We start from the raw sequence: 12,307 nt of genomic DNA on the forward strand, positions 1-12,307 counted from the left end.
ATTATCATCAGAATCACAGAACTTGGGATCAGTATCTTTATATTTTTCAAAACATTCTGAATGAATTTCCTAATGACTCAACTTCTTTTCCGCCAATTCTGATATTAAAAAACAAAGCACCGACAAATCGCATATCTGAAATCGTTCCTTTTCCGCCTTCACGGAAACTGCGGCATTCTGAAGTTGTTAACCTGGCTCTACAAAATATTGCATCTGCGGCTGCTAGAAGAGAAAAATCAGCTAAACATCCTGGTCGTTTAAAAATCTTGTCAGTTGGTCAAAAGGTGTTAATTAAGTCTCATCGTTTGTCTCATAAAGGAAAAGGCTTGTGTCGCAAATTTTTTCTGCTTTATAACGGTCCATATAGAATTCGCAAAATTATTCATGATAACACTGTCGAAGTAGAAACTCTTAAATCACGACGCTCTAAGGGAATACATCAAATATCTAACGTAAAAATTTTTGTGGAATGACATACTTTTGAGAAACTAACAGCTAGATGTAAACACGCAGAGTACAAGGATACCGCGCTGTGTTTTGGCGGCGGCACATACTCAAAGCAACAGTCAAGTCTGCGCGCCGCACAAGGCAGTCGTTGACCGCGAACAATTGCTTCCTACGTCACGCGCCTACAGCTGATCGAGCGCTCAAGTCGAATGCACTGACAGCCGTAAACAAATACACAGTTTAATTTCTCCGATTAAATTCAGTATAAAGCTATAGTGACTTGATGAATTATGTTATTAACATTCAGTATTTTTCAGGATACGGCTGTATAAAATATTTAAGAACTTCAGGTAAATTCTGTGGGTCTCCGACGCTAAGACGACTTGCTATCGAGAAAATTTCAGGAAGAATGTAATTTCGAAGAAAAAAGTGCTTGCTTACATTTGCTGATTTTTGTCAATGTTTTATTAATGAACAGGGTTGTTATTTGTATATATTATGCATCGCTTGGCTGCACTGCTTTCTCACTGATGTCATATTTTTTTATTATGTGCCTGCTGTGCTTATTTATTTAAATTATAATTGTCACCTGATTAATTGTGCTGGTGTGGTTAGGTATGTAAGTTATACTTTGTGATTTATCTGCTTGCGCCTTCATATTTACTTATTAAGATGACATATGAACATTTATTTGCTTATGCTGATATGATGCTAATGACCTGTTTATTATGTTAGATAACATATTTGCTGCCTTGCTTATGGATTGCATATTTACACATTTCTGTTTTGTTGTCATAACTACTCTTTAATTTGGTATATAGAAATGCTGATATACTGTGTATGAACATAGAGTTTAGGTCACATTATTGTATTAATTATAGATTGTTCGCTTGGCAGAGCCTCGTTGTAAGAATTGTGCTGCATCCACTTTGTAACACTACCGCCCTGCTCGGACGTAGGTTAGCTCTATAAAGCCTGTACTGTAATAAGTTCACGGGCTTCACCTTATAAACAAGGATTTTAGTACATAAGTTGACCGCGTGTACCTAATAGAAGCAAGATCGGACTTATATTCAGTCAATAACTACAGTGATGCATCAAGCAAATGTAAAGTATAATTACTCTTTCGCATGGACAAGAAGTACACACAGTAGAGGCTACCTGTAATTAAGAATTCGGTCGCCAGCCTACTTAGGCAATGAGTGAGTTTTTTCCTTGTACAAGTGGGTGCATGTACAAGCATAGTAACACGTAGTAACGATACGGTATATGGCAAAGTTTGGAATCCGAAAATTCCACTGAACTAAAGTTTGCTCTTTTTGTACTAATTTGGACGAACTACATTTACACAACACCACACAGTAATGATTACTACTAACTACATTTTTGTATGTTGAGCAGACTGACATCGGGCATAGATTACCCTATAATTAGCAGTTTTGAAAGCACATATACAATGTTACTATTAAAGATGGAAAAACACTAATACACTTAGGTATAATATAGAATTTAGCTTTACTGGTCAAATCTGAGCAGTACACATCAAGGTTTTAACGAATTGATAAGAGAAAAAAAGGGGGGGGGGGCCCTGAAACTGTTATAGTGGTTATACTGAAACTGTTAAGTACTGAAGGCAAATTAACACACAAAATTTATCAATCTCTGGATAACTACTCTTTTGTCTTACTTATGAGTAATTTAACTGTCATTATTTCTGTTTCAAATTAATTAAATAACATCGCTAACTCAATTCAAAAAAAAAACTCTTTTGGTCTTTACCAATATTTGCAACAACATACAGAACTATAGATTCCTTTATGGCATAGATTACTCTGCTGATAATTTTCATCAACACAAACATTAAACTTTCTATTTAGGATACTCGGATTGCACAATACGAGGTAAGGATCCTGTCTAGGTCAGTGATCAGGATAAGTCATGGCTAAAGCAATTCTGGTAAAAGTCACGTTATTATTGAACCATTAGAAACAGTTTCGACACTGGTCCACACAGATACACTTCTAAAGATGAAATAAATGTTTGACCTGTGCAAGTCGGTGCGGCGGATGGCGGGCAGCGAGATAGCGGGCAGCACGGCACACATACAAGCACGGCTAAGGCTCACACAACATCGGCACTTTCCATCCTCTTAGCGTCGTAATTTTTCCAATTTTGTGCCTCAGAATATAGCCATGCCAAGTAGTCGTCGGAATCGGTTCATCCGAGGCTCAATGGAATCCACTTTTCCTGGGTAGCCTCCTCGGTACAGTACGTGTACTTCCGACTGTTGCTCGCCTCCGACTGTGTTACTGAGCCCGTTGTGCCGAACCGCGCCAGTGTGCGTTTTCCCGCCTCGCCTGCCTCCACCTTTTCCCGCTCCCCTACAGGTAGGGTATTCACCACAGGTTTTCTACTACACATATCCTAATGCATTACCTACGTATGGACCAAGTGTATAAATTACAATTTTCACATCTTACAATAGATTTAACATTAAATACACTTTCCTTTGATTACCACATTATTTGAAATCTAACATAAATAATATTCGTTTCAAAAGTTACTCACAGTTTCTTTAACATGACACGAAAAAAATCGAAAAAGAAATTCAACACATTGCTATTATTAATTTATCTAAATTCATAAAGAAAAAAATTCTTATACGTATAATTCTCGTTACACATGCCCCTGTTTCCAGAAAATTTTCTTAAGTCCAAATTTTATGGGAACACTAAATCTTACAATTATACAGTGGTTCTGAATTTTTTACTTAACTGTCCAAAAAGATTTACACTACATATTTCCTTTTACTCACTGTATATAAGTTTATATTTTTTAAACACTTCAAGAATAACTACTTGTCATTTACTCGAGTGCCTTTTTGCACAGTCCAACTTCCCATCATAACCTCACTAAAATAGCAATTTACTTATTTTTTCTAAATTTCTCAAAGAAATAATTTAAAATTCTGGAATACAAACATTTAACTACAAAAACAATTTCATATTTTGTATACACCATAAGATAATGTGTCACTGCTTGCTTTGAATAGCAGTCCATTTTCTTACTTACTAAACAAAACACACACACATATATTCAGAACATTAATTACATATATTTGCTGCCTATTATGCGGATTTGGGCAGTCCTTCGCACTTCATATTGTCACATCTCCTGGATCACATTTGCAATTTTCCATCGATTATTTATCTGCCCTCATTGGTACTTGGCAGTCCTTCATATTATGGTTTATACACTGCCCATTTTCATTTTTGACAGTCCCATCTTTTATCTGGCTGATAGCATTTATCCTTTCTTTCAGCCCTTTTCTCCATACATTTTTATAGTTACAGTACAATTGGTAATCTGAAACTCATATAACTACATTAGCACACTTTCAAGGGTATACAGACATTTACAAAGATTAGATACATTTAGAATAACTTGGGTTCAGCATAAGATACAGCACATTTACTCGTTCCTAGGTACATACAGTTTCAGGTCCGCAATATTTCTTACGCCTAAAGGTCTTTTGGATTTTGGGTAGATCAGGTAGTAAGCATTGTCGTGTGGAATATTCTGTATTAGATATGGTCCATTATAAATATATTTAAATTTTGAAATTTCATGGTTTAGCTCACTAGACTTTTCGTGGCTTTTTAAAACAACATAATCTCCAATTTTAAATTTTGAAACTTTTAAATTCTTATTGTGTCTTTTAGATCTAGATTCAGCTTTTTGCTTTGCCCTCTTTATTACCAATTCTTTCTTTTGATCCAATCCCAAACTTGTACAAGGTGGAAACTCTAGTTTTTCTTCAATTAAACTTTTACTACTTCTGCCTAACAAAATTTCTTCCGGTGGAAATCCTGTAGTTTCATGATGCAGTGTGTTCATGACATTCTCAAAATCCAATATAAATCTGCCCCAGGCTCTAATTCAACAAACAATAATTCACTTTCAGATAAAACTGAGTTACAGTAATAATAAAGTCATGCATAATGTTAATAATATATAAAAATACAACATCCTGCCCCCTAATCTCTTTATTAACAAGGCAGTCTTTTCTGGTTCATAAAACAGTCACTTAAGTCTGGTGGCTTGTTAGGCTTCTGGAGTTCAAAGTCTTTGCTTACTTGAACTCTTCGCAAAATAAACACAGAGTCGTCAGGTGGTTCTTTCTTTCTTTGTTCGGTCTCAACGTCTGGATTTTGCTTTGAAGCTTCTTCCTCATTAGGGACAATACCGCAATTAACTGCATCCCTATTATTTTCACTGATTTTCTGATACCCTCTTTCAGTAAAAGTATATTCATTTTCCTCTACACCTGAAAATTCATCTTCACTAGAGTCATCACTACCCTCTTCCTCAACATCAGATTCACTTAAGCACGCTACTTTTGCACAATAGGGAGCGCTAGTACATTCATTTTCGTCTGTATTTGCGTATCTTTCATCATCTGAACTATCGTCGGAATCCGACCATTCCGGATCGCTTTCAGGTTCTAACATAAAAGCTTTTCTGAGACAGGCACTAAGTTCTTCCTCTGTATTGTCGTCAGGCTTAGATCTTAATTCAATCTCTTCTTTTGGCAAAACGGCCTCATCCTCAGTTTTATTCACATCCACTGTGACTTCATATTCGTTGTAATCCTCGTGGACTTTAATTACTTTCAGGTAATCATCTACCCCTTCTCCACGGTGCCTCTCGGTAGCAGCTTGTACTATTGGCGGACTGTTAGCAGAAGTTATTTCTTCATCAATGCGGAGGATTTCATCCTCCAAATCCTTCCTATCATTAACCTTCATCCTATTGGCAGCACGCGTACTTTGCGCGGCACTATTTATTCTCCCCTCTTCAAATTTGGGCCACGTCACTTTATGGACGTCCCTACTATCTCTCTTTCCACCAACTAATTTCTTCGCCTCATACTCCTTCTTAAAATCCTCCCACTCACATTGCTTTAGGCCCTTGTACCGATCATCGATCTGCACACGCCAATCAGTTACTTCTGCTAGTTCATCCTCGCCTTTTATCTCATTGCAAACACTGCTAACCGCACCTCTCTGTGTATTTACAGTTTCAATTATTGTTTCCTTTGCCACGGAATTATCACTCGTAAAATTTTCTTTAGCTCTGACGGCTATGTTCGTATCTACTGCTGCCGTATTGCTAGCGGCTTCTTTCCGAACAGATGTTCGGCTAGGCTGGGCCGTTGCCCTCTGATGCTCCACTCGCCTGTTAACATGTAGCGCTCTGTGCGGCAGCGATGATTCATTCTGGCTCGCACCTGACGCTTGTTTCGCCACAACACGTCGCGGCGTTCCACGCTCGTCCCTAGCCTGTCTTATTACATTACGGTCGGTCCGGTATCTTTTCTTGAATCGGGGCCGGTATATATTGTCCGCTTCCGTTTGGCCCGCAACGTTCGCGGAAATTAGTTTCCCGCGTCGTTATTATTTTGCGCGGTATACCCTCTACCGCGACCTGGATTATTTCCTCTACCTCTTCCTCTGCCTCTTCCTCTCTGTATTACATTGACGCGAAATCCATCGCCGTCATTTCGTTCGTCATTGTGTCGGTTATTACGGTTACCAAAACTTTGATAATTGGCACGACTTTCGCGCCAATGATCTTCGTCTTCGACTCTTTCGAGAAATGCTTGGAAGCTGCGATGATTGCTTCCTACATACCTTTTTGAATCCTCCGGAAGCTTTTTATATAGCTCCCAGATAATTTCCGAATCTGATCTTCTACCTCTTAGGTGTGTCAATTTCCGGTACCAATACTCACAGAAATCTTTCAAAGAATTTCTGCCCCGGTTATCATGCTGTTTGGCCATGATAAACTCGCGCCATAAATGGTCCTGCTTTTGTTCAGACCAATATTCTTCCGTAAATCTTTGCCTGAATTCTTCGAAAGTCATTCGTTCGGTATTTAAATTTATTCCCCAGCGCTTAGCGTCACCTGCTAAGGCGCTAATTACTACGTTTATCTTTTCCTGATCAGACAAGTGCTCAGGAAATACTCTCTCGCAATTTTTAATAAAATCTAACGGATGCCACCCGTTATGTTTCTTGGCCGGATCGAAGCGTTCCTCGCCTTCTAACAGCTTCGTAATTGGTGTGCCATTACAGACAACACCAGGCCTATCTTTAATTTTGCTCTCCAGATCGAAAATTTTGCCCTGAATTTTCGTAGTATTTTGTTCACAATTGTGAACACATCCGGTTACTTTTTTACTTAAATCACTTTCAGTGTCTGAAACTACCTTTTTCAATTGCGATATCCCGTGTTGACATTCGTTTACGATCTCAGTTTTAAGACCGAAAACTTTTTCGTCTACCTTAGTTTCAACCAAAGGTTCTACTTTCTCTTGGATGTTGAGAATTTCAACATCAAATCTACTATTAATGTTTCCAATTTCCTCCTGCATAGTATCCATATTTTTGTTAATGGTATCAATTTCAAATTTCAGAGTATTTACCACAGAACTTAAATTACCCACTTTTTGTTCTACCTGTTCTATCTGTTTACTAATTTTAATTCCCTGTCCTTCCACCTGTGCTTTAATTTGATCCACCTGTGTTTTGAGTTGCTCGTTAACGTGTGTTTTGAGCTGTTCATTCTGCGTTTTGAGCTGCTCATCAACATGTGTTTTAAGCTGATTAACCTGATTGCCGACTTGATTTTGAAGTTGCTCATTCTGTCCTGCAATTTGTTTGGTTAATTGTTCAAATAAGTCGTTCATACTTAAAATTTTTATACTGTTTTGTTCTACAGGATCGATGTGTTCCGATTCTACTTCAGAAGTTTCTTTCGGTTCTTTCTTTATCTGTGGTGAATCAAATATGTCAGTGGATTCGTTCACATACCCACTATCATCTACAAAGTCACCCTCTGCTTCCTGTTTTGTCCCTTGTTGTGTTCGAGGCGATCTCAACCTTTCAATCTGTTCATTGACATGTTCGTGGTATTGTATGTACGCCAACTGTCTTTCGCTAACGCCATCTGTTATCTGGCCGCGTAAACTCCGGCTACTGCCAGCCGCATTCTCCATTTCACTTGGCGCATCTACCCTGCCTACGTTCCTGTCCATATTGAATGCCAACTATACCACACTATTATACTTGACTCACACTGCAGTTTATTTTGCTAAACTTTATTGCAATTCGTGCCACTGAACATCCACTGTTCGGTATTTACATTAATTTGTAACCGACAACAGATGGATGTCCTGTCACCGGGAAGCCACTTGTAACACTACCGCCCTGCTCGGACGTAGGTTAGCTCTATAAAGCCTGTACTGTAATAAGTTCACGGGCTTCACCTTATAAACAAGGATTTTAGTACATAAGTTGACCGCGTGTACCTAATAGAAGCAAGATCGGACTTATATTCAGTCAATAACTACAGTGATGCATCAAGCAAATGTAAAGTATAATTACTCTTTCGCATGGACAAGAAGTACACACAGTAGAGGCTACCTGTAATTAAGAATTCGGTCGCCAGCCTACTTAGGCAATGAGTGAGTTTTTTCCTTGTACAAGTGGGTGCATGTACAAGCATAGTAACACGTAGTAACGATACGGTATATGGCAAAGTTTGGAATCCGAAAATTCCACTGAACTAAAGTTTGCTCTTTTTGTACTAATTTGGACGAACTACATTTACACAACACCACACAGTAATGATTACTACTAACTACATTTTTGTATGTTGAGCAGACTGACATCGGGCATAGATTACCCTATAATTAGCAGTTTTGAAAGCACATATACAATGTTACTATTAAAGATGGAAAAACACTAATACACTTAGGTATAATATAGAATTTAGCTTTACTGGTCAAATCTGAGCAGTACACATCAAGGTTTTAACGAATTGATAAGAGAAAAAAAGGGGGGGGGGGCCCTGAAACTGTTATAGTGGTTATACTGAAACTGTTAAGTACTGAAGGCAAATTAACACACAAAATTTATCAATCTCTGGATAACTACTCTTTTGTCTTACTTATGAGTAATTTAACTGTCATTATTTCTGTTTCAAATTAATTAAATAACATCGCTAACTCAATTCAAAAAAAAAACTCTTTTGGTCTTTACCAATATTTGCAACAACATACAGAACTATAGATTCCTTTATGGCATAGATTACTCTGCTGATAATTTTCATCAACACAAACATTAAACTTTCTATTTAGGATACTCGGATTGCACAATACGAGGTAAGGATCCTGTCTAGGTCAGTGATCAGGATAAGTCATGGCTAAAGCAATTCTGGTAAAAGTCACGTTATTATTGAACCATTAGAAACAGTTTCGACACTGGTCCACACAGATACACTTCTAAAGATGAAATAAATGTTTGACCTGTGCAAGTCGGTGCGGCGGATGGCGGGCAGCGAGATAGCGGGCAGCACGGCACACATACAAGCACGGCTAAGGCTCACACAACATCGGCACTTTCCATCCTCTTAGCGTCGTAATTTTTCCAATTTTGTGCCTCAGAATATAGCCATGCCAAGTAGTCGTCGGAATCGGTTCATCCGAGGCTCAATGGAATCCACTTTTCCTGGGTAGCCTCCTCGGTACAGTACGTGTACTTCCGACTGTTGCTCGCCTCCGACTGTGTTACTGAGCCCGTTGTGCCGAACCGCGCCAGTGTGCGTTTTCCCGCCTCGCCTGCCTCCACCTTTTCCCGCTCCCCTACAGGTAGGGTATTCACCACAGGTTTTCTACTACACATATCCTAATGCATTACCTACGTATGGACCAAGTGTATAAATTACAATTTTCACATCTTACAATAGATTTAACATTAAATACACTTTCCTTTGATTACCACATTATTTGAAATCTAACATAAATAATATTCGTTTCAAAAGTTACTCACAGTTTCTTTAACATGACACGAAAAAAATCGAAAAAGAAATTCAACACATTGCTATTATTAATTTATCTAAATTCATAAAGAAAAAAATTCTTATACGTATAATTCTCGTTACAACTTGTTGACATTCTGTTCTCTACTGGTATATTTACTCGCTATTGCATGTTTTGCTTACGCTCAGTGCCTTATATTTTTAAGATAAGAAAATGAACTGCTATAATTCGACGAACGACGTTAGTACAAGAAACTTCATAGAAGTCACATGAGCTGAGGTTTTATGGAAGCTGTATAAATTTATGCTAATAGGAAGGAAGCTAACGACATGACATACCAAAACTAGGTTTAGACCATTGACAGTTATTACACTGCACTTTTCGTGAGCAATTGAAATAGGAAGTGACACTTGACACAAGAAATACTCCACATGTTTGCTTCTGTTTGCCATAATTCTTGAAGTGGTGTACACACTGTGAAATATTATGATCATTCACACTCCGTAATCGTACTTAATTACTGAGAGTTATTCGAACTAAGTCTGTTAGAGGTCATGTATGCATTTCTTTTGTTTATAATTCATAATGAGTAGAAGATTTGGGTCAGATGGATTACACAGAGGTTGTGTGTTGACAATGTGTGTTCGGATTGTATGGGATGATGAGGTTTGCATTAGGATTTTATCTGTACTTGTTCGAGGAGACTGACTAGAGGAAAGAGTTGTTATGGAAGTGAAATGATATTGGCGATAAGGTTTATATGTGTCGACGTATTGAAGAGGTATTATTGAGATTATGTGAAGTTGATGATTATTGGAGTTTTTGTGGACAAGAAGTAAGGTAAATGATATTGATGATAAGATTTATATGTATCGACATAAGAGGTATTATTGAAGTATTGAGATTATGTGATGCTGATGATTATTGGAGTTTTGGTGGATAAGAGGTAAAGTAAGTGAGGTGCATATTTTTTTTTTTTGTTGGTCTATATGGAACAAGGAGGATGAAGATAGCAGACTAGAACACTCAAGTGGAAAGAAGATTGCCTACACACACACTTTGTTAAATCGTTGATGATTATTGGAGTTTTTGTGGACAAGAGGTAAGGTAAATGATATTGATGATAAGATTTATATGTATCGACGTAAGAGGTATTATTGAAGTATTGAGATTATGTGATGCTGATCATTATTGGAGTTTTGGTGGATAAGAGGTAAAGTAAGTGAGGTGCATATATTTTTTTTTTGTTGGTCTATATGGAACAAGGAGGATGAAGATAGCAGACTAGAACACTCAAGTGGAAAGAAGATTGCCTACACACACACTTTGTTAAATCAATAAGCAGTAAATACTTTTTTTTGGAGAGAGGTAGTAATTGCATATCTTGGCTCACTGACAGTTGTTCAGCAAGCGTACATTTTGATCTGGCTTGGCAAACATTGGTCTTGACATGATGACTATGACGTTGACTAACTATTATTGACTGTTATACATTGCTGCCACTACTACTTGATACACATGATGAACATCAAATTTTGACAGAATTGCATTTACACAGTTAACACTATTCAATTACACAGTAGTACTTAATGTGGATGAAAGATGAGTGAGTGTGTTTTGTGTGTTTTCCTTTCCTAATCCTACCCATCTATCTCCTAAATATTATTTTATTTGTTTGTAGTGGCTTGCACTGACACCCATAAATATTATAGGTTTACTGATATTTGAGTATTTGTAATAGTTAATATGACAATTATCTGATATCATTGTGTGTTTATTAGAATTTATATGTTTAGTGTGTAAAAGCATTTGTATGTGTATTCAAACTATTGTTCATGCCTGAACTGTCTGATTAGTGATGGTGAATATTATGAACTGTTACCTGCACTTGTTCAACATTGATGGGTGCCACTTAGAAATGTTTAATTTCTGCTGGTGAACTGTGTGATTAGTGATAGTGAGTATTATGGACTGTTACCTGCAATTTTTCAACATAATGGGTGCCACTTAGAAATGATTAATTTCTGCTGATGAACTGTGTGATTAGGATAGTGAATATTATGGACTGTTACTTGTACTTTTTCTACATGATTGGTGCCACTAGGACATGTTTAATTTCTGCTTATAAACTCTGATGAACAGTGTGATCAGTGATAGTGAATATTATGGACTGCTCTCTGGACCTGCTCATCTTTGCTGGGTGCCACTGATGGACTGTTTTTTACTGAAATAATGTGACTTGTTGCTGTGTGTACTTGCTCAACTTTGCTGGGTGCCACTGATGGACTGCTTGTACTGAAATGATGTCACTTGTTGGTGTCTGCACCTGTTCAACAATGCTGGGTGCCATTAATGGAACTGCTTCTGCTGAATGATGTCACTTGTTGCTGTCTGCACCTGCTCATCATTGCTAGGTGCAACTGATGGACTGCTTCTACTGAAATAATGTCACTTGTTGGTGTCTGCACCTGTCAACATTACTGGGTGCCACAGATGGAACTGCTTCTACTGAAATGAAGTCACTTGATGGTGTTGCACCTGTTCAACATTACTGGGTGCCACAGATGGAACTGCTTCTACTGAGATAATGTCACCTGTTGCTGTGTGCAGCTGTTCAACATTGCTGGGTGCCACTGATGGACTGCTTCTACTGAAATGAAGTCACTTGTTGGTGTCTGCACCTGTCAACATTACTGGGAGCCACTGCTGAACTGCTTCTACTGAAATAATGTCACTTGTTGGTGTCTGCACCTGTTCAACATTACTGGGTGCCACTGATGAACTGCTTCTACTGAAATGATGTCACTTGTTGGTGTCTGCACCTGTTCAACAATGCTGGGTGTCACTAATGGAACTGCTTCTGCTGAGAAATGTGACTTGTTGCTGTGTGTACCTGTTCACCATTGCTGGGTGCCACAGATGGAACTGCTTCTACTGAAATAATGTCACTTGTTGCTGTCTGCACCTGCTCAACAT

Source organism: Schistocerca serialis, chromosome 2, assembly GCF_023864345.2.
Source record: "Schistocerca serialis cubense isolate TAMUIC-IGC-003099 chromosome 2, iqSchSeri2.2, whole genome shotgun sequence".
Lineage (NCBI taxonomy): Eukaryota > Metazoa > Arthropoda > Insecta > Orthoptera > Acrididae > Schistocerca > Schistocerca serialis.